The 22,820-nt window shown below is 43.8% G+C and overlaps 1 protein-coding gene across 2 annotated transcripts in view; it reads right to left on the bottom strand.

The window, feature by feature from the left end:
• Nucleotides 1–22,820, bottom strand: part of FOXO1 (forkhead box O1) — a 57,505-nt gene that overhangs the window by 15,844 nt on the left and 18,841 nt on the right. The gene's annotated exons all lie outside the window — the stretch shown is intronic.

Here is a 22,820-nt window from a genome sequence, read left to right as displayed (position 1 = left end):
TCTGCTGTGAACCATTCCCTGTTTATGGAAGGTTTGTACACATAGAACTGTTTTCATAGAATTGTAGAGTTGGAAGGGACACCGAGGGTCGTCTGTTTTTCAACCTCATTAGCTGTTTCTATCTATCCTTGGAATTTGAATGCCTAGCAACTTATTATACTTTATTTGTGCCTGGATCCAGTATTGTGGAAATGTGTATCTATCTTTGCCAAAACAGACTTTTAAAGAAAGTTACCTGTTCTTTACCTTGAAATATAATTCAAGGAAAGGTGTTCTATTTACCACTGCTGTGTTGTTCTTAAAGGTTTTAAAACCCTAACCTCAAAGCCACCTCAAGAAAAATCTGTAATCCAATAATAATATCTGTCCAATCATCCCTGGCTGATATCAGAGCAAACCAAAGTCTGAGCATGCACACCATTTCATTATTTTTTCCAGAGAGCTTAAAATGCAAAATGTTGGCTCAACGAACGGTAACCCCTTTATCCAAGCCATTATTCTCAAAAGTCATAGTGTACAAGTAAGCAATAATGAATTTCAGAAAAACTGCTATAAAGCACACAGTATGAGTGAATTTACTAACACCTATGATTATAATTTGTGTAAAGTAAATTATTCATATAACTGTAGAGTTGGAAGGGACCCCATAAGTTTTTTTAAAAAAACACCTCAATGCATTTTATATAAAGATAACCAAATGGCCTTTAAAAAGGAACCATAATTTGCAGCTCCACCCCTACCAATTAAAAGGGGGTTCCAAACAATGTCAACAAAGTAAAATTTCAGTTGATTAAAATAGACAACAAACAAGGACAAAGTCAGTACACGCTGTTTTACCATGTATACTGCTACCCAAGGAATAAGTGTTGGGATTGCTAACTAAGAGTAGCAGTGAAACATGCCACAAACCTTTGCTTTCCAAGAGAGAAAATTAGCACTGGAACAAGAGAGTTTAGAAAAACTGAATTTGTGGTTTATTACCAAAAATATACAGATCATTCGGAATTGTCTGGCAATTGTTAAGTCAAGTCAATAAAGGGGACAGGAAGGAGATGAGGATGGCTGAGAGATAGAGCAGAATGTGAGAGATCAATGAAAGCTGGATAGGGTAGCTAGAGAAATATAAGAATATGGGACAATTATAGATGGCAGACAGACATGCAGAAAGATACACTGAATTAGAATAAGGAAGTCAAATACAAGTAACGTTCTGCCTGAAATTGTGTAGCTAACTTGCTTGGCAAGAGAGGCAGCAGAACTAGAGATGGGATAGGTTGTATTTGTGCTTTGGTTCCTAAGGCAAAGAGGGCAGGTGCCTCTTCCTTAGGGGGCTGATTTGAATCTGGACTGCCGTCCTTTGCACCAGGACCCCAGAGGTGTTTGGATTGTTCCTTACAGACACCCTGGTTCTTAGATAACAAGGTGTAGATTGTTGTCAAAAAGCACACATAAAAAAAGCAGTGAAGGGAGATGAAGGGAAGACCAAGGTCCCGTCCTGAGCCTCCCATCATACAAAATATTCCCGGGTGAATGCAATGAAACAGGAAACACAAGCATTGACAAGCTACAAACTCCCTTGGAATCCTTTCAAAACCAATGAAAAATAACACACACTGAGGAGGTGAGGGGAAACTGGCGGAGGAGAGAGTTCTAGCTGGAGATTCCTGTTCTAGGCTTGGCAATATGTGGGAGGATATGTCCCCCTAACACAAAGGAAGGAAAATGTATTGACAGTGCTAGGGCAACTTTCTCATTCCTGCCATGGGAACCAAGTGCAAAGATGTGTGAACACCCTTTGGGAGGAGGTCCTTGATCTTAATGGGTGCAAGTGCCAGTGAATTGTACCTGGTGTTTTCCTTCTTTAGGTCTTGGTGAAGTCAATGAAGCTTAATCTCATTATTATTTCGTTAAAAGCTTGGTGGGGTGTGCATACATTCCAGAGGCCCCTGGCCTGCTGAACAGTGTGTTGGGAATTTCTCCTGTGGTGTGTGTTAATGGAGGACAGACAATGTGTATTGCAACCATCTTTGCCCTGTATACTCTGCTTAGTATACCTACCGGTATTTCCAGCAAATTGGTGATTTTGTAGGCAGCGTAGAGGAGAAATACTAAGAAGACAGCTGTGCTTAACCCTCAGTCTCAACATGAAAAAATGGATAAGAACACTGATCACTAGACCCACAATATTGCAAAGAGTCCATGCAACTATAGCCCTGGCCTGAAGACCCAAACTCACACCTGCCTGGTCGCTTTTCAAGGTACCCACATTAATGTTTAAAGCCCTAAACAACCTCGGCCCCAAATCTCATTGTGTAAGCTTTGTAATATGCTGAAGACACACCTCTTTGCCCTGGCCTTTGGCACCAGAGATTTTTTTAGGACCCACCCTATTCTTCCTATTGTAAATTGTGTTATTTGTTTATTTACTGTTATTGTTATTTATTCTTCAAAGGCAGCGTGGACCCTGAAACCACTGAGTGAAGAACAGAGAAAGAAGAAGCAATACAGAAAGTACATAAAGACACATCCTTGCAATATAAAAGGAAATGCTGAAATGAAAGCAAGGCAGCTGTACAGCAAAGACAACGCATCCTGCAACAACAAGCAGGGAAGCAGCTTCCCATGAGAAATAGGGTGAAGCCCTCACAGTGCCTCTAAACTGGGAGTCCAAGACACAAGAGCATCAATGGCAAAACCCATAGAGGGGCTGCATCTACAATCAGCAAAAAGCACCTGCATTAAGCAGCAATTGTATCCCAAAGGACCAGCCAGTGAATACAAGATTTAACTACCCCTGAAAAATAGCACAAATATCCAAGAGTCTGGGCATCAAGCACTCCATCAATAGACACTACTAACCAAACACTCTTCCTGCATTAGCATAGTTGGAGAACAAGCTCCATGATGAGCTGTGACTGTCTGCTTCAAAAAGTACTAGTGGCAAAAACCACTAGTGGAGGACTATATATGCTTATACAGGATCATGATGATCACATCCAGCAGGTGCTCCCATGAATAATCTACCTGCTGGAAGTCAACCCATCCATGAAGAAGACTAGGCATATGCGACCTTAAGAGGTAGAGAAGGATATTGAGTTGGAGGTGTTAGCTCCCAAGCAAAAGCAGTCAAGCAAGCATCCAGTGTTCTCAAAGGTAAAACAGATTTTTATGACTTAAGCCACATCTGCTCTGATTCAGTGATACTTTTTTGGCCCCAAAAAAGTGCCGAGCCCAACCTCTAGAAGCAACTACAGTGGTGCCTCGCTAGACGAATGCCCTGTAAGACGAATTTTCCGCTATACGAATAGGTTTTGCGATCGGAGGTTGCCTCGCAAGACAATGAGGTTTTTTATGGCCACCGCTTCGTCTTGCGAAATGTGGTCATAAAAACCTCAGATTGCAAAACCTAGGGGCATTCGTCTAGCAAAGGGGAATGAGCTGCAGCACAGGAAGAAGGCAAAGGAAGATCAGCTGAGAGGCGCTGACAGCTGTCACCGCCTCTCAGCTGATCTTCCTTTGCCTTCTTCCTGCGCTGCAGTTCGTTCCCCTTTGTGTTCCGCTGGTCTCTGCCGGTGAGGGGCAACCGGCAGAGACCAGCGGAACACAAAGGGCTGTAGCATGGGAAGAAGGGGGGGAGAAGTGGAGGAACTGATCCGTTCCCCCACTTCTCCCCCCACTACCACGTCATGGACACCCGGGAGCATCGGACGGGGCTTCGGAGAAGCGCTGCGCCTCTCCGAAGCCCCGTCTGATGTCGGCTTTGTGCCAGGCGGCAGTGGGAGAAGCGGAGGAGCCGCTTCTCCCGCCGCCACCTGGCACACAGCTGCTTCCCTTGGCAGCCGCCGTCTGAAGCCAGGCAGCGGCTGCCGAGGGAAGCGAAACCGGCTTTGTGCCAGGCGGCAGGAGAAGCAGAGGAACCGCTTCTCCCACCGCTGCCCGGCACAAAGCGGTGGCTGCTGCGGGAAGAAGGAAGGAATTCCTCCTCTTCATCCCGCCACCGCCAAGCCAGTCAGCAGCGGGGGCTTTTCACCGTTTGCCTGAGAAGGCAGTCAGCAGCGGGGGCTTTTCGTCGTTTGCGTTCCCCCAAGGGGGAGGCAAACGACGAAAAGCTGCCTCCCGTGCCGTACTTCGGCTGGGGGACTGGCTGGGTGACAGCGGGAGGAAGGGGAGGAAGGCAGTGAGCTGCGGGGTTTTTCGTCATTTGCCTCCCCCTTGGGAGAACGCAAACGACGAAAAGCCCCCGCTGCTGACTGCCTTCTCGGGGAAGGCAAGCAGGCGGGCTACGTGTGCCCCGCTTGCCTTCCCTGAGAAAGCCGGGGCGCCTCCACTGCGCCTGTCACCTGCAGAGCGGCTTCAGGCTGCTATCCTGAGGCGTGCGTGTCAGCTACAGCTGACAGGCGGCGGCTAAACACACCTCCCCAGGCAAAGAGACCCGCATCCATGGCGGCGGGTCTCTTTGCCCGGGGTGCACTGAGCCGCCGCCAACGCTTCGCCCCCTCACAGCGGAGGAACCGCTTCTCCCGCCGCTGCCCGGCACAAAGCGGTGGCTGCTGCCGAGGGAAGACGGCTTTGGCTTGGCTGCGGCGGGAAGAAGGAAGGAATTCCTCCTCTTCATCCCGCCACCGCCAAGCCAGTCAGCAGCGGGGGCTTTTCACCGTTTGCCTGAGAAGGCAGTCAGCAGCGGGGGCTGTGAGGGGGTGAAGCGACGGTGGCGCCTGGAGGCTAAGCGCACCTCCCCGGGCAAAGAGACCCGCGTCCATGGCGGCGGGTCTCTTTGCCCGGGGTGCGCTGAGCCTCCAGGCGCCACCGTCGCTTCGCCCCCTCACAGCAATGAGACCCGCCTGGCGCCCCTACGATCCCCCGCTGTGTGTCAGGCGGGATGGGGGGGGAAGGCAGATCTTTCCTGTCTCCCCCCCATCCCGCCTGACACACAGCGGGGATCGTAGAGGGCTTGACATCCCGCTCCCCCCCCCACCGCCCGACACTGCGGGGATGGGACGAGGCTTCTCAAGCCTCGTCCGATCCCCGGGCAGTGTGTGGGGGGGAAGCGGAGCCAAATTCCTCCCCTTATTCCCGCTGTCCCCCAGCCAGTCCCCCAGCCGAAGGCAGTCAGCAGCGGGGGCCTTTCGCCGTTTGCATTCCCCCAAGGGGGAGGCAAATGACGGAAAGCCCCCTCCCGCGCCGCACTTCGGCTCAGGGACTGGCTTGGCGGCAGCGGGAAGAAGGGGAGGAATTTGGCTCCCTCCCCCGATGCGCTTCGGCTCGGGGAAGCAGGCAGGGAGATGGCAACAGTCCGGGAAGCTGCGGGCTGTTGCCGTCTCCCTGCCTGCTTCTCCGAGCCATAGCGCATTGGGGGACAGATCCGAAGATCGGTGGGCACTGTTTGCCGGGGTTGACAAGCCCCGGCAAGCAGCGCCCCCCATCTTCGTGTGACAGTCGGTGGGGAAGGCAGGCAAGAGAGCAAGCGCCTGCCTTCCCCGCCGCCAGTCCCCCAGAGCCCACAGGAACACATTGATTAAATTTCAATGCATTCCTATGGGAAACCGGGACTCGCTAGACGAAGAATTCGTTACACGAATTGACCCGTGGAACGGATTAATTTCGTCTAGCGAGGCACCACTGTAATAGCATAGGATCAGGTTACCTAAAGGATCACCTCCCCCTGGACTATTTGAGATCTTCTTAGGAAGCCATTCTTCAGGTTTCCCTGCCTGATGAGGTTCAAAGGCTACAAAGAAGTAAGACTTTTCAGTAGTGCCACTCGCTCACCTGACATTTTGTGTTTATAGAGCCGGGTGAAAACATTTTAATTTTTGAAGCTTGTAAACTTTAAAATATATTAAGGATTATTATGTTTTTAGTGTCTAAGATTGGAAAGTTTTGATGCTGCTATGTTTTATTTTTTGTGCTTTTTATTCTGCATTTAAAATGTTACGGTTGTGCATTTTTTTCCTATAATTGTGTTTCTCTGCCTGTAAGCAGCTAGAGTAAACTTTGTTTATAAAATGTATATCCTGTCTGATTGTTTTTACTAAAGTGCAAACTGCAAAACACATAGGTTAAGGATCAAAATAGATGGGTATCTTAAGCATGTTGGCATATGAAGCAAGTATGTGTGTGGAGGTGGATGCTTTGCTCACAAAAAGGAGTTCACTAGTAAGGGGAGCAACCCCAACCCCCTTTCCTATCTTCCTCCAACTACAGTTAGTTGGTTTTAGCAGTTTTCTTATTGCTGTAATTGGAGCTCAATCGGGGAAAATCTGATTAAAAGCAACGGAGCACAGCAAAGTAAGGAAGAGGGAGGGATCAGGTATCAGTTTACATGCCAACATGCTCCTTCATGTGTGAGAAATACACCCCCATTATATGCAAAGGTGCAAACATGTTCTTAAGATGTGCAGATTGCTCAGCATGTCTAGTCTGTCCCTGCAGTCCAGATGCTGTTGAACTCCCAACACCCATCAGGTCTAGGCAGCGTGGCCAAAAGGCAGGAATGATGGGAATTGTAGTCTAAAACATCTGAAGGAGCCACTGATTAGGTAACACTGCTGTAGAAGATCCAGGATGCAAATACCATGTGGCCTGGAAAACTCTTTGGACTGTAACGTTTTATCTTGGCTGCCTGCTCAGAATTAAAGCCACTGCTATTCTACCTGAAAAGAATTCACAAGAACTCTGCACAAGAATGCAGTAAAAACCCACTGATTAAAAATAAATAAAGAGTGTACTGTTTTAAAATTTTGCATACTTACTCCAGAGCTTTGAGTGTTTATGATGAAAACAAGAGTTCTCGTGCACACAGAACTTCAAACCTATCTGTTCATGGAAATGTTTAGCATTTTACAGAAAGAAGCTTCCGACCTCCCTTAGTCATCAGAATAGTTACAATCTAGTATTCTTATACTGAGGACATTCAAGGTCACTCATGGAGTAGCAAAGCCATCTCCAAATTCTGCCAACAACAACAACAAAGTTCCAAACAGGAAAAGGTTTGTAGCAGAGTGCCTGTTACATAAATTCCTGTTTTTCACGCAGCCAGGAGAGATTAAAGTAGGGATAATTTACTACTTTGCCCGGGGGGGGGGGGGGTGGAGTGTGAAAGAGGGGTAAATATTGAAAAAAATTGTAGCATAGTCAAACATGTTGTGTCTATTAAGCTTTGCCAAAAGCAGACAACATGACAACAGTACACCATAAACATAAAGCATTGAAACTCAGCAGTTGGACGAGTGAGTACAGTCACAGGATTTAGAGGCTGCCATTTGTCAGCTGCTTTGTGCCTAGAAAGATTCTGATCATAGTGAAAAGTGCTGGATTTTAAACATTTAACTGCCTATTCTGAAAATAAATTCAAGTTTTACTTCAAGGAGGGGAGGAAAGACTCAAAGAGCTGTTTCGGATGCAACACTAAGCCACTGTTTAGCACAGGAATGGCTAATCTGTGACCCTCCAGATTTAGTTGCGTGGCAGCTTCCACCATCCTTGGCCCCTGGGCCCTGGCCATTCTGGCTGGGGCCAACAACACCTAGGAGACCACTTTGCTTTAGCATTACAAGAATGAACCTAGGCAAGCCTCAGGCTCACCCTCCATTCCCCAGTAAGGAAGGGGGCTGAAAGCATACCTCAACTGCTGCTTATGAAGCTGGCTTGTTTCAAACTGTAGCTAAGATGAACTACAGTTTGGGATTCAGACACAACCCCAAACTGCAGCTAATCTAAAATGGAAGCAAAAGTTTCCTGTCTCTGCCCCTGGCCTGAGGCTGGAATCAGGTCATCCAGGGGAGTTGCTGGATGGGTCTTTTGCTCTGGAGCCCAGATCTCCTGCCATCCACCATCTTGGATGTCTACCCAAAGACATCTGTACATATACATTAGCAGATGTGTCATGGCCCTGTGCGCAGAGTCCTTTAAATACCTAGCAATAACCTAGGCTCATCCTTGCAATGCTAAACCATAGTTTGAATTTACTTGTGAATCTCATGACTAATTCCATTGGCCAGTGTCTTCTTTCAAGTGTGCATAGGAACTTCATTTTTTAAAAAGCTTTGCAGTGGTTAGCAATTTGGGCTCCAAATTTTGTGAACTTCAGCTGGAAACACTTTGGCAGTTGCACACATTTGTTCCAAATGCTATTATCCGGTGCCCCTGGCATCCTAATCTCTCCAGACTAGCTGTCCTACCACACAGCCGCCAAAAGAATTTCCCTGCTACCCCAAAACATGTAAGCAGGCAATTGTGTATTAGACAGATAACTTGGGTTGGTATTCAAGTAAGTTCTACTCAAGAGTAGACCTACTGAAATCAATGAATATGGGCTCATCCATAATTCCACTTGTGCCATACCTAGAAAGCATGGATCCAAGTGGTTTTCACCTTGCCCCACTCCTTTCCAAGGGAAAACCTGCTTTTTAGATCAGAACAAGTGGCAATCTGGGGAAAAGAGTGGGACAAGACAACATGTGGATAAACGCTTCATCATTAATTTCAAGGGGTCTACTCTAAGTAAAAGTTACTTGAATTTGAATTGTAAAAATAATTTTGTGCAGAGAATACACTTATAGGGTATGAACAATGGCTTCATTTTTACTGTAATTTTACTTTACTTTCAAGTCTTAAGGAAACCAGTAGCTAATCTACTTATTTAATGGACTAGTGATTTTTAAAAGAAGAAGCTTATTCCCCAGACACAGTTATAGGACAGATAAACCAATAACGCACAGTATTCTCAACCTTTCCATTACCTCAGACACCAAGTCAAACATTATAAGGAATATTCCAATATGTCATTTCAAGTAGAGAGGGGGCATTTGGCATAACCTAAGCAGTGCAATGCCTTTGGATGGGATTTAAGTGCATTTACTTTGGCCTCAATGTGGCTCAGTGGGCAACTACACAACCAGGGGAGAGAAAGAAAACTCAGGTTTATGGTACCTTACCATAAATCACTTTTGGAAAACTACACATTACATAAAAAAAAAACCTGGCTGCCACCACTTCATGTCTCCTGGTAATGTTTGGTAAAAGCAGACAGATGAAGTGACGTATCTGTCACACTTCTCCTGCTTGGTGAACCACAAGCAAAGAGGGCAAGAGTATTGTGTTCCTCATATAGACGGAGGTGGCAGCTGTCCTAGCTCTCTATGGCTGTAATGTTGCCTTCCCATCCCAAGAACAGCAATTTCTCATGGCAGGCTCCTGCGCCAAGGGCGTGTAGGCAGTTGAGAAGAAAGACAATGTTTCTCCAAAAACAGAAAAGAAAGATATGAAAAAAGATATGGCCTACAGCTGCCGCAAACTACCGTACAGTACTACAGATCGCTACAGAGAATGTTCTTCTATTGCTAATGCAGCAATAAGGAAGGTAGGAAATCACCTTGGAAGATATGGGGTTAATGACCATTCAAGAAGGGAGAGGCAACCTCTGGCCCTCCAGATGTGCTGCATTCCAACTCTTTTCATACCAGGTAACCAATGGCCAAAACTGACCGACAGTTGTAGTCTAGCAACATCTGGAAGGTTGTTACCATAAGTTCTCCATCTCTGCGATATGTTGTCATTAAATGTGGGTCTTAAAAGGAATAATGGGACTTCAGTTGTTCAATATGTTCAATATCAAGTACAAAGCTTGATACTAACATTTATGTTCAAATAATGTATCAAAGAAGAATTAGTATTAGGATTGTGAGTCATTTTTAAAGTGGTGGAAGTTATCCAGCTAACAATAAGTTTTAATGTCTGAGAAGGCAGGCATACTCATTTTCCATTTTAGTCATCCTTTTGTACTGTTTTGGAATAATTCTAATTGACGAACTGAACCACAGGCTTTGTTGTCAGCTTTGTTAATTCCGGGTTAAACTGGATATACTGATTTTGTAACACACTTTTTACAAACTTTCTGTTTCTTTATAGCACTATATTCCAGAATTTTGTAAGTCATTTTCTTTCACTTTGTTATTTAATAACACAGTAGAAAGTTTTCAGAAAGGTACTCCAAGGTTAAGAAAATTTAGATTTTGGACACAGATGGCCATTCATTACATTAAGGTTTACAATAATGTCTGTAAAAGAGAATCCCTCTAATTAGTCTAATACTTATAAAGTCAGTTATGAACTGCATCTCTGATTAGTTGAACACCTGCCTCATTCTTTATTATTCTGTCCTATTTATAGTAGTATTTGGAGCAATTAGAAATTACAAGAGAATAGAACTGTAGGGGGGTTGTTTAGTCTACATCTATACTGCACATTGCATTGTCAGGAGAGGTTCTACAGCAGAGCTTTCCAAACTGTGTCGTGTTAGTGTGTCAGCTGCAGTGTGCAGGTGTGTCACGAGAAGAATCCCTGCTCTCCTCCCGGGGCTGGAAAGGGGTTAGTAAATCTGAATTACTGTGCAGTGAAATGATGCATGCCTAAAAAGTGTATCACCAATATGAAAAGTTTGGAAAGCTCTGTTCTACAGTTTTTATTTCATTTTTAAAATGTCTGGAGCGTTTTTTCTACCCAGGCATTTCAAATGAAAATGAAATGTAAAATAGATTTAAAATAAAACAAAAGGCCTTGGAGAATTAAAGATTCAATACCAGGAAGTAGCTAAGGTTGCCATTCTAAACCAACTTACGGTACATTGAGCTCAATGGGACTTACTTCCAATTATACATTTATTGCATTGCATTGCAGAAGTTTGTTTGTTTTTTTACCAAAGCTGAAGCTGTATAACATAAAAAGACTAAAAGCAAACAAAGCTAAAAACTGAAAGCTCAGCAGTACTGAAGTTTTATAACTTGGTGTGGAACCATAGAGAAAAGGGGCCCATTGCAGAAGGTTCCAAGTTCAATCCCTGGCATCTCCAGATAGGGCTGGGAAAGTCTCTTGCTGTTAGTCTACAGTCTACAACAATCAACAATCTGGTGCTGTCCAGGTATTTTGGACAGCAACTCCAACCTGCCCTGGATAGTATAGTCAATGGTTGGGATTCATGGCAGTGGCTGCCCAAAACTTCTAGAGAGCACCAGGCTGGGGAATGAATGTTGGTGTAGAGAATACCAATGGCCTGGCTCCGTGCAAAACAGTTATCCACACTCCCAGAGAATATTTGTAAGTGGGCCTCTTGGTAGAACAGCTTCCTCTGGAAAAATCTCACTCTGCACCACACAATATTTCGCCTCCTGCAAAAAGTGGAACACTGGAAAGTGCAACATGCTATCCAGAAGTTATCAAGCATGGGCAGGCTCAAATGACCCAAGCCATTTAGAAAAAAAATCATACCTGGAATTCAATGGCATAAAATATTATAACAAATCCACTGTGACTGTTCTCAGTAAGTAACAGTGCAATGTTGGTTCACTTTTCTTTTTTAAGAAAAAGAACTATTTAAAGCAACTCAGTCTAATGGTACCCCCTGATTAATTGGGCTTGGGCAACATATATATATATTAAAGAGAGATTCTCCATCCTCTCCCACATGAATGAATGCCTCTTCTAAGGTGATGCCTACTATACACATCTGCAAGTATAGTTCTTGCTTTAAAATCTTTTTACTCATATGCCAAATTAACAGACTGATCAACTAAACTCGTATGATTCACAGATCTCTTTACTTAACACTATCCAGTAGCTGAATACTACCCAAAACTCTAAGGTGCTTCTGGAAGATACACGATTTCTATGCAGAGGGAATTACCCACTACGAAATGCTCTTATTATTCAGACAAGCTTTACAGAGAGCAGTCAATAAAGTGGTGTCAACTGATTTTATCAATGACCTTCTTTGGGATGGGAGATCTCTGGGCTATGTTTGGACCAGGATATCACGGATTTTATAGGTGAAACACAGTCACTTCCAAACTTGCCTGAAAAAGGAAAGGAAACTACTGCAGCTTGTGAAATACTGTACATCACCCGCTCTATTACACACCCCTCACCAGTTTACACACTAAACAGACAAACCAAGTCTACATTTTTATATTTACGTTTAAAATGATCAGCATACTAAAACTGCAGGTATTAAGAGGATCAGGGTTCAAGGAAGCCAGTGGTTACACAGGGCTACAGAAGCTTGGCGTCTGATTGTCATCCTAGCCTATGTAAACACTTTGAAAATGCCTCTATCCTTTTTAACGTTGACAAATAAAACATCTTAAGACTACTTTAGCCCAGGCTTTGTTGCTATTCAGTATTTCCTGCAATACCAGAGTCATAAAACAGGAATGCAGCAGTCCTTTCTGATGGGCCATGGGCCAAGAACCTCCATTGTTTTCAATGGAGGCACGATAGAACTGGCATGACACACTGGAAATGACACTGGAAGAGGCACCCTTTTTCACACTAACTCCCCCGTTGTCCCTTCCCGTCACAGGATGAGTTGTTCTCAAAAAAATTCCAGTACTGTACTACTTCCAGCACCAAGTGGGGGAGGGGGGGAGACTCACACTACACATACTATAATGAGAAAGTGTCTGCTTCATTTTTATCCCACCCATCCTCCACAGAGCTCAGAGCTGACTTTGAAGGCTTCCTGCAGTACCACAAAAACTAGCTTAAAGTATAGGAATGGGATAGGCAGCAACTAAGATCAAAAGGCTTGCAAGTTGCCTCTAGGAATGCAGTGTATACAAGACGATATAATTCTATATAGCATTAGTAGTTTCCTAACTGCCGTGGAACTATGTTATTTTACACAAAGCTTTTATTTCATTGCTGGTAAAACAACACATTATCAATACTTTTAACCTGCTTACTTTAAAATATGACACCCTAGCAGTGCATCAGGCTTTAAGACAGGCTTCCTCAATCTTGGCCCTCCAGATGTTTTCGGCCTACAACTCCCATGATCCCTAGCTAGCAGGACCAGTGGTCAGGGATGATGGGAATTGTAGTCTCAAAACATCTGGAGGGTCAAGGTTGAGGAAGCCTGCTTTAAGAGTACAATTCTGCTTTTTAAAAAGTTATTTGTGGCCTTTTTCATTTTTTTAAAAAAAGATTTCCTCCAGTTTTCACTTCTTTATAATAAAATAAAACATTTGGCAGGCAATACATTTTCTGCTTAAAAATGTTTATTTTTGTTCCTTCAAGTTATTGTCTGCCTGGCCACAATTTCTTTCTAGGCAGCCAAAAGGAAATTAGTAGTATCATTTTTTTCCACTGGGGTGGACAGAAGGCAGACTGCAGCCCTCAGTAGACCAGCTAAGATCCTGCTGGGATTTCAGTAAACAATATTAGACTAGGATCTAACCCTTAGATTAGACCTATAAACCAAGAGCACAAACAAAGGCTTCAACCCTAAACACATCTACACACCAGTAAAGACTGTGCTAACAGATTAGTTAAGGTCTCAACCAGTCCTTTTTTCTAAAAAAAAAAAAATGTTTAGGGGTACTCTCATTATGACTCAAGAAATTCACCATTTTATAGTTCAAATCAGGAAAAGTAAATACTTTAATGGACAAAAGTACAAAGATTCACAAAATGTTTAGGGGTATGCACCCCCCCCTGCGTCCCCGCAGAAAAAAGCACTGGTCTCAACTAATAGAGAGATCCTTAGCAGGCACTCCTGCTTTGTAATCTATTATGTACACCTCAGTGGACATGAAAGATTCTAGAGCAGGCATAGGCAACCTTGGCCCTCCAGAAGTTTTGGGATACAACTCCCATTATCCCTAGCTAACAGGACCAGTGGTCACGATGATGGGAATTGTAGTCCCAAAACATCTGGAGGGCCGTGGTTGCCTATGTCTGTTCTAGAGAGCTCACAAGTTGTTAGCCTGACTCTAGCCCAGGAGTCAGCAAACTTTTTCAGCAGGGGGTCGGTCCACTGTCCCTCAGACCTTGGGGGGGGACTATATTTTGGGGGGGGGAACCCGAATGAATTCCTATGCCCCACAAATAACCCAGAGATGCATCTTAAATAAAAGCACACATTCTACTCATGTAAAAACACCAGGCAGACCCCACAAATAACCCGGAGATGCATTTTAAATAAAAGGACACATTCTACTCTTGAAGAAAAAAAAACCAATCATTCCCGGACCATCCACGGGTCGGGCTTAAAAGGTGACTGGGCCAGATCCAGCCCCTGGGCCTTAGTTTGCCTACCCATGCTCTAGCCCAATGCTCTAGCCCAATCAGTAGTGACCATGTCCAAATTTTCTGGGCACAGTACAGTGTCTTTTATTGCCTGTAGTTGACTCCCAGCATCGAGCAGTTTTGAGCCCATGTTGCACGCAAATATCTTAACCAATCTAGGAATATCAGCTGTTTTCGAAAACATGAGTTTTTCTGCAAATTGATCAACAGCGCCAACAATCATTGCTAGTAGCTGTAGTGATATCCATAAGTTATTGTGTCAAACACAACAAGACAATTTAATATTTTATGTATGATAAACTGGGTACTATCAGGTTTTAGTACCATATGAGAAAGTACAATCAAACTTTTGGAAAACAGAAATCTATACCAGGACACAGGAACAGTAGTGGTCACAAAACATTTGTGAACTAGCATTGTCTACCAATTTTGCATGGCCAGGGAGTTGGAAAGATGAACAGCTTTTTCCAAATTAGGAAGGAATATGGAGACACTGTTTGAAATCCAAGTCCAGTCACTGACTGATGGGTTTTGCCTTGGCCATTTTCTAAAAATGAAGTCCTTCAGAGGCTGAAAAGAAATAGACTTTGAAGTTGCTGATATTAAGCTAATATGTAGGCTCAGTAGATGGTCACACTAGTTCAGATGGTCTGTGCCCCTTAAAAAGGAGGTAACACTACACCAGGAGTGAAAGACATAGAAATCAGTTTCTTTTTCTATTAAAAATACTGCATCTTTGTGAACCGGAAAAGGTGCTCTAAACCTCTTTCATTGAGAGTCTTCCTAAGGTAAGATTAAACATGTGGAGCACTCTTACCATATAAGCAAGACACACAAAACATCTTGCCAGGCAGAAGCTCCTCTTGTCCATAGGCAAGTGAAGGAAACATAGTTTGGGAAACCGTGCATAGTCTAGAGCAGGGTTTCCCAAACCTGGGTCTCCAGCTGTTTTTGGACTACAACTCCCATCATCCCTAACTAGCAGGGCCAGTAGTTAGGAATAATTGGAACTGTAGTCCAAAAACAGCTGGAGACCCAAGTTTGGGAAACCTTGGTTTAGGAGGGGTGGGCAACCTTTTTGAAGATGATGACAGCCTCCAAAAGTGGGCAGTGGCAAAGCAGGTCAGAGCACCAGTTTTGTCTCTCCCCTACAAAAAAAGATAAGATACAGGCAGCTTGCAAAAGCAGAGCTTAAGTCTGCAATAAACCAGATTTATTTGGTTTTTTTTAAAAAATAAAGCACAGCACATATCAATAGCAGCTAGTTTCAGATCATTCAACATCTGACATGAAAACGGAAGTCTCGTGAAGTGTCCAACGGCCCTGGCACCATCCATCCCCACTCACAGACACTTACTTACTTACTTACTTACTTACTTACTTACTTACTTACTTACTTACTCTCTCTCTCCCTCTCTCTCTTTGAGTTGATTTAAAGCTCTTCAACTCCCAGAACAGGCAGACAAATGTGCAGGTTTAGGGGCCAAACTACAGCAACCAGAGAGTTATTCCGAAGGACACAATACTGCTCTAGGGGCACTGCATTTTATGGTTGAGTCTTTGCACTCACACATGCACCAGCCTGCCTGCCAGCACCTCTTCTTTTTGCAAAGGTGGCACTAGATCAAAATGAAGGTGCAAGAGGTGCCAGGGGGCACATGGTGCTGCACTGAGCAAAGCCAAGGATGGCAGGTAGCCGGCTGATTGCCCACCTCTGGACTAAAGAGTTAACTTCACTGAGACCCAGTACAAAATAGTCAACTTCAGGGACACCATTTCTCTTCTCACACCAACTAGGTGAAGGATGTGTGTGCGTGTTTTGGCATTCATCTGTCTCCAGAGGCAATAGAGGAGTATACCTTCAGGGGTAAAGTCAAACCATTGGAGAATTACATCACCGGCTGTGGCTCTAGAGATAGGGGAGAGAAATGTTTTACTGCAGATGGGACAGATAAAGGCACCCGATTTTGCTGCTACAGGTGCACCATAGTGTTTATTTTCTCTACGCTCCTCCTAGTGGTCAAGGTTAAGGATAGATGCCATCTTTTTGCCTACTGAGAGACGGCACAGGTTTAATTCATGCCATCCCACCCCCGCCACAACCCAAGCATGGGCAGCAGTCTGTACTGAGGGAGGTGATCACAGGAGCCACAAAGCAGGTAGGGCAGGGGTCACCAACCTTTATCAGCTGTGGGACCATCCCTCAGACCATGTGGTGGGCCAGACTTTTTTTGGGGGGCGGAACAAATTACTATACCCCACAAATAACCCAGAGATGCATTTTAAATAAAAGCACCAGGCAGACCCCACAAAAAAACCCAGAGGTGCATTTTAAATAAAAGGACACATTCTACCCATGTAAAAACATGCTGATTCTTGGACCATCCACAGACCGGATTGAGAAGGCGATTGGGCTGCATCCGGCCCCCAGGCCTTAGGTTGCCTACTCCTGAGGTAGGGCATCTACCAATGGACTTCTCCACTATTTTAAGAAAAAATGAAAGCACTCTTTGAGTACTTGTTTCCACTAAATTTGTAAACTTCAGATAAAACAGCAAACCACTTAATTCTGCCCCCCCCCTCTCTCACACACACTTCCAGTGTTACGGCAACAATGAGATCTGTGACAATCTGTACAAAATAGGTTTAAAATTAGGAAGACGGGTGTCCTGAAGTCAGTCACCCTTTAAACAGGCCATTAATTATCTTCCATCTGCTTCCTGTTGCATGTCAAAGACCTAACGTTCAACTTGTTCAGTCAATCATGTAAATTACTCTTGCATATATAATATAAGCAAATAATAGACCTATAGTCTCCTAAATTGTACTAGTATCCCCCGTACAGAAGCTAACATTTTAGCTTTCAAAGTTATCATTACCAATTTCTTGAACTGTTTTTTTTCCCCATTGTTGTATTTTCTTTGCCTATTCCTTGAGTTATTTAAGAGCAATAACACACTGGATTTCAAACCATGAGGAATAGTCCTTTAAAAAATTATGATAACCTACATGTAATACGAAGTTGCAAGCAGGAGAAAGTAGAGCAAAAAATAAATAAATTAGGTTTATCTGACCAGTCAAATACTGTCAAACATTACAAGGTCTTTTAGAACAAAGAGAGATTAATTTCAATTACTATATGTCTGAGGGCTCCTGAGTATGTGCGGAGTTTTTCCAAGTTAAAGAAAATTTTCAAAAATGGACTCAAGGGCAGTGATTCCCAGAGCATATACAGAACAAATGTCCTTTGTGAATTGTATGCTTTCTGTAAGTTGGTTTCTGCTCCTAAATGATATGTCCCCTTAGTGTCATTCACAAGCTGCTTCAGGACTAAGGAACAGGAGGCCCCTCCTACCATCTTAAAAAAAGGCTTCTCATCCAATGATGGCCAAACTCGGCCCTCCAGCTGTTTTGGGACTACAACTCCCATCATCCCTAGCTAACAGGACCAGTGATCAGGGATGATGGGAATTATAGTCCCCAAACAGCTGGAAGGCCAAGTTTGGCCATCACATAGACAGTGAATTGGTTTTTGGTTTTTTTTAATATGAGGGAAGCATTTAACTAGGCAATCCTCCATCTGCATTCTTAAATTATATATAATTAAAGTAGGACTGTACCACATGACCTTTCTAAATGTCTTAGTTACCCATATTTTTTGCTCCATAAGACGCACCTGACCATATGATGCACCTAGTTTTTAGAGCAGGAAAACAAGAAGAAAAAAAATTCCGAATCACAGCCTCCTTGGGAGGAGAGCAATCCCCAGAGGCTTGGGAGGCTAGAGAGGGAAACTGCGCGCCCGCCAGCCATATGGTTGGCGGGGCGCAGCTTCCATCCTAAGCCTCTACACTACAGGGATCGCTCTCCTCCCGCAGAGGCTTCAGAGGCTTTTCTTCTCCCCACTTTTTTCTCCCCCTCCCCAAGCAGCACAGGCCCCTTTTCCAGCCTCCTCCTCTCCATCCCTTTCACTCAAACTCCTCAGGTGATGCCTGCAATTTCTCCCCTTCACTGCTGCCTCTCTTTGGCCCTCAACAATGACTCTCCACTCGCGGCAACCTACTTCCTCTCCCTTTGCCCCGCTTCTCGGTCCCCCTCCTCTCTGTCCTCTTCCTCCCCTCTCTCGGCAGCTGCCTCTACTCGCCATCCTCCGGCCAACATCCCCGGAGCCATCAGGGGAAAGGGGAGGCTGTTGGCAAAGCCTCTCTCAAAGAGAGCAGCCTGGGAGCACGAGGCAACGTCACGTTGCTGCCCACCGCTCCCAAACCTTCCTGGGGCTTCAGGGGAAATGGGAGGCTGCGGCAGAGCAAAGAGCAGCCCAGGAGCGCGGGGCAGCAGCAAACAGCCTGCCCGCTGCTCCCAAATCTTCCCGGGACAGGAGCTGCTCCAGCTTTGCTGCTCTAAAGCGAGCCGTGGAGGAGGGAAGGAAGCGGAGCATGGCTCCCATCCATCCCTCCTCTGTGCAGCATTCACTTCATAAGACGCACAGACATTTCCCCTTACTTTTTAGGAGAAAAAAAGTGTGTCTTATGGAGCGAAAAATACGCTAGCTTCAAAATTAACCTACTCAAAAATTCTCTAAAACCTGAGTGTAAAACAGACAGAATTTTTTTAAAAAAAGATTACATGGCACTGGTTTAGCAAAGATAGTCATCTGACCATTTATGCTCAGTCTAGTAAGTTACTTTTTTGGGGGGGGAATGCTAGGCCTTAAATTTTAAGAGATATTTTGATGAGTGGGGTAAAAAATGGGAAAGGAAGAAAGGTGGAGGGGCCTGAGCAAGAAAAAACATTTTTAAAAATGGAAAATTTCAGGGGAGGAAATTTCATTTTTAAGGACTTTTCTCAAATGAAAATTAGAAATTTGGGGGAACACAAAAAAACTCTTGTGAGTTATTCTCTTTTGGAATAAATGCAATGATTTTTTAAAAAATGTTTATGTAAGATAATCCATCGCATTAGAGAATGATAATTCTGACATATACAACCCACAAATTCAAGATGCATTTCTGTACCCTGAGGAGCCTGCCTTCTTCATGCAGGGAGCATACAGAGCTTACACGGATTGTGAATTGCTGCTCTGCCTTCTGGTGACCTTTGATCTAGACTGGAGATAAACAGTATCCTGCATCTGTTATGTTTTGACCTGGCCCCTCCCTTGTGATTTATATTTTCACCTCTTCTCTCAAGTGAGTGTGACAGAGACACCCTGAGAAACAGCAACTTATTACTACCCTGCCTTGCTGGAAGATTAAAAGGTGGGCTAAAACTAGGGTTGCCACATTTCAAAAACTAAAATTCCTGATACCCTCAAAGTTTTAAGAAACCACCAAAATTGTTGAGTTTTGTTTTTCTGGGGAGGAAGCGGAAGAAGAAGAAGAAACAACAAAAATTATTAAGCAATTGAATTGCTTTTTGGGAGCAAACCTGATTTTTGCTGTTTTTTTCATCACATTGCCATACATCCGGGGTTTCCCTGACAGTTCGACAAAAATCCCATTTCTGCACCTGAAAACCAGGACATGTCAGGAATTTTCCTGACATAAAGGCAAGCCTACCTAACTCTGAAAAAAAAATGTTCTGGGTGCAAAAGCCTCTGAGGAATAATCTGAAAGCTCTAACCAAGACCCACAGGGGAACTGTGCTTATAAAACTATGGCATTTATGGGTTTAAATTTCAGAAATATGTGAAAGAATATCACTTTATATTCTTACTAAGCTGTAAATGATGTATTTTATGAGTTAAAGTAGAAAGAACAGTTAAGGTTTGATGCAAAATAAGTACTGTACTATATATATTTCTACTTCAATGGGATTTACTATTGAGTCAACCTACATAGGATTGTGATGTTAGTTTTGTAGCAGAACATCTGTGTCACAGTCATTTGAAGAGATGAACAGGTGAACCAGAAGGGAGAGGCCAAGTCAGAAGGGCAGCAGATGCATGATACTTGCTTCTCTAGTATCTCCAAACTAGACCAAAGGCCATCAGAAGAAGGCAAGGAGCAATTCATAAGCAATGAAAGCCCTTTGTGCTTTTCTCATGAAGATGGCAACACAAATGTACCTTGGATTTGTCATAAATGTCCACAGAATACACCAGAATTATCATTCTAGTGCCACATAATGCCTTACATTCAAGTCTTCACAGCTGAGTAAAACTAGGTCATCAAAGTCATTTCGTTCTATCAAAGTACAGTATTTTCAACTACTGTTCTGATCCTGAGCATCAATGGTAGGACAGATTTCCTTTTATATTCATGTAAACCAGGTGGGGGGGGGAGGCGGTCAGCTCATTTCCCTCAAACCATGCCCAACTGCCAGACAGGTGACATTACTCTGATGGGCAGGTGACATTAGTTGATAGGTGGGGTTCAGTTCTGTGTTGTCTGCACCCACAAGTTCACAACAGGGAGTTGGCATGTGAAGCCAAAGCAACAGGATTTAACCCTGCTCCTCAGCTTATCCTTATAAAACCTCCACTCATCAGCTGATGGGAAAGTTCAATCCTTCTGGATGCTATTTCACCAGCACATTCTCTGCAGCTGATGTCAGCAGAATATAATGGGAATTTTCATATTATGGGAAATTTCTTAGTTTCAACTTCCTTTCCTTCTATCTTAGATCCTCAGGGCTAATTCACATTATATTACCTTATCTTGATGATAAACGTATGAGGTAGGGTAGTTCAAGAGATAGCATTGACTTTATAGTTCCTCAACTTGGTGCCCACCAAATGTTTTAGACTTCAGCTCCCTTAAGTATGGCCAACGGTATGGAATGATGGGAACTGTAATGCACTTGGTTGTGAAGGATGCAGAGCTTTTAGGAACTGAGATGGGAATTGAACCTTCATCTGCAGTACCCAAACTTATACTACTAATGCTATCCATTCTACCAAACTGCAGTATAAAGAAAGTCAGGCGAATGTTTGTGTTCACAGGAGTAAAGATGTTTCTTCCTGAAAACCAGCTTTGAACTTGTTGCTTGCTCCCAAAGCTTCCTTAGTGGAAATCAGCAGCCATTGTTAACACTTAATGAGAAAGAAAACAAAGCCGAGCTTTCTTTGGCTAGAATTTTAGGTTAATTTTAGAAGTCAGTCGGTAGTTACTCAATGAAAGTTTGGCCAGACCAGAACACTAAAGTCAACCCTCCAATTCTTGCAGGATTTTTCCAAGGCTACTGAGACGACCTCCTGTTGAATAAATAAGGCATCCTGCTCCATTTCCTCAGACACAGATTGAAAAGACTGAAATCTGAGTAGTGATAATATATACTTACTGTCTCTATTTCTTGCATATTTTATTACCCTTGGTGAAGCAGAAAATATTATAAAGGACCTGAACTACAAAGCAATTGATAAGTTATAATTTTATTTTGAGCGCTCACCGCAGTTCAAGTAAGTAAGAACAATCCTAAATAAATTAAGGCAGCATAAATTGCCCCTGTTCAGGAGCGTGGCTACTGCCAGCTGAGCCGGCCTAAGCCTGTCAGAAGGAAAACAAGCCTTTAAGATAAAGGCAAGTTCTGCCAGGTTGCCAGGTCACATGACTGCGCTGAAAGGAGCTGTGATTCAGCACAAGTCCTTCCTGCCTAACCTGGACTGCTGAGCCTGAGATCTGCCGCATCCTGGACTGCTGATTTTTCAGGGATTACACCACTGTTCTGGGCTCACCCAGCTTAGCTGGGATGTAGTACTTAAGCTGGCATAGTCTGGTTCTGCTGGGATCTGGACAGCTGAGCCTGAGATCTGCCGCATCCTAACTCACATCCTGGAGCATCTTGGGTTTGGACCGTTCCCTTAAAGTGGTACCTGCTTAAACCAGCAGAGTGACTATAACTAGGCTTCCTATTCCCTTCCCCAGAAGCTCCTCCACTATTACAGGGTACATACATTTCCCAAGTCTGATTCTTAAGTCTTCTCGGCAAATTACCTTATGACCTTTTTCAAGAACAAATACATTTTAATGAAGTCCCTGCCTATCTATAGTAAATCTGCACAGAGGTCATTTAATTTGATGGTCAGGACAATCTTTCAGGAATCAGAAGTATCTTGTTTGTAGCTCACTACAAGCAGCAGGTAACCCCTCGCTTGGCACCCAGGTTGCTGTTCTAGTATCCCCTATTATTTTGCTTTTAAAGGCCTGAGGGTCAAAAGGTTCCCAGCAAGTCAGAGCTGAAATAATAAATGGCTTATTTTCCATCCTGGTAGAGGAAATACATCACGACCCATTGTGGTGCACTCACAGATGCTGTTTTTACAGGAAAGTGTAAAAATAACTGAATCAGTTTGCCTTGCTACTTGCATTCAAACAAAGACCCTTCAATTCATACTGGAAAAGAAAAGCATGTTTTCAACGCATTCAATGAACTTAAGAAGGAAGCTATCTTAAGAAGGGAAAACATTAGCATGCTAATTATTTTAAAAGTGGAAGGAACTTTGCAAAAGCACCTTGTCCCTTATGTCTAAGAGAAAGCTTGGACATAGACTGCTTTGGCTGTAGAGCCTTTTAGTGTCGCTGAGCTTTTGCAGTTCCTCTATCTGCAAGAAGCACAACTAAAGGTGCAATCCTACATCCACCTGCTGCATTAACTCAATGAGATTTGTTTCAGTTGACATATAAAGGTCTACACTGAAAAACTGGTTCCACATAGCCCTTAATATGCTATTATATTGTCCAGCAATGTGCTTCCCCATTTCCAAGAGCCTTCCAGAATGTTTAAAAATCCGTCCTGCT

The sequence above is a fragment of the Zootoca vivipara genome, chromosome 3 (assembly GCF_963506605.1).
Source record: "Zootoca vivipara chromosome 3, rZooViv1.1, whole genome shotgun sequence".
In the NCBI taxonomy this organism is placed as follows: domain Eukaryota; kingdom Metazoa; phylum Chordata; class Lepidosauria; order Squamata; family Lacertidae; genus Zootoca; species Zootoca vivipara.
This window is presented reverse-complemented; position numbering and strand designations above follow the sequence as displayed.